Source organism: Protobothrops mucrosquamatus, unplaced genomic scaffold, assembly GCF_001527695.2.
Source record: "Protobothrops mucrosquamatus isolate PMUCROS unplaced genomic scaffold, P.Mucros_1.0 scaffold5821, whole genome shotgun sequence".
Lineage (NCBI taxonomy): Eukaryota > Metazoa > Chordata > Lepidosauria > Squamata > Viperidae > Protobothrops > Protobothrops mucrosquamatus.
In genome coordinates, this window is record NW_015391667.1 from 24,071 (window position 1) to 25,445 (window position 1,375).

The window sequence follows — 1,375 nt, forward strand, 5'->3', positions numbered from 1 at the left end:
TCTTCTTCTTCTTCTTCTTCTTCTTCTTCTTCTTCTTCTTCTTCTTCTCCTCCTCCTCCTCCTCCTCCTCCTCCTCCTCCTCCTCTTCTTCTTCTACTACTACTACTACTTATTATTATTATTAATGATATTATTGAGATTTTTGATATCTTTGAATGTTAGCTGCTCAGAGCCTTTGGGCACGATCAGCACACAAAGTACAGCTAACAAATACAAATGGGAGGAAATATGGATGATTAAGAGTATTTATTTATTTTTTTCCCCTTTTCTCTACCTACAGACCTGTTCTCCAGAACTGCATTGGTTCCCAGTGAAGAAGCAAAGACATATTTTTCCTTTATAAAAGGACTGTCTTGAAAATTAAGCTCCCTTTGGAACATTTTTTCAAAATGCCCCCAAAAGACATCTCTCCTTTGCTCCGACAAATGCAGGGAAGAAAAACAGAATTTCCAGCTGCAAGTTCAGACTTTTTTCTTTTCTTTTCTTGGTTTATTATCTTTCCGGGTGACTCTTTTACACCTTATTTTGGGGGGGTTGATTTTGGAGTTTGACTTCTTTTTTTTCTTTTTTTCCCCCCTTTTTCGGGCTGCTTATACAACCCGGAGTCCTTGTAAAATATCCAAAGATTCTAAAGACTGTAAAATCCAAAAAAAGAACTGGGTGCAAAAAAAGAAAAAAAAAAGATCCCTCTGCTTCCCCCCTCCCTTTTTGGTTACAATTTCCTGAATGATGGAATGGGGGGGGGGACGTGGTAGCAAGGGCGGGAAATCCTTTGGAAATTTTTCTATTTATAATTATTTTTATGTGATTGCTTTATGTAAAGAAAGAAAAAGAAAGAAAAAAAAAAACCCAACAAGACATCAGACAGATCTGCCTTAGATAATCGAGGGACAATCATCCTTAACTTGGGCTGAAGTTCTAGATTTGGGGGGTTTCTGGAAGGCAAGTAAATACGCCTTGTGTATTTATTGAGCAGCGTTAACTGGTTTTAATTAAATTATTGGCCCTCTGCGGGACGTTTGGTGTGCCTGTTAGTCAAACCTGGGGGAAGACAAATGCCGTTGGGCCGCAGAGTTCCTGCTTTCTATTGTGTAGTGTACACTTAGGATAGTGGTAGCGAACCTATGGCATGGGTGCCAAAGGCGGCACTCAGAGCCCTCTCTGTGGGCACGCGCACCATGCCCCGGAGATGGCAACCGTCCCTCTTCAACCAGGCGCCCGCTAACTCGCCGAGGTCCCACGTGGCCGGATGCATCCCGGCATGGCTGGTTTCCCTCCCCCCCGTCCCATCCCTCCTGGCCTAGCATGCTCTCCTTTTCCCGGGCACGACCCACTGTATCGCCTCCTCAGCATTCGGCCGGCCGTCCAGCTCAGA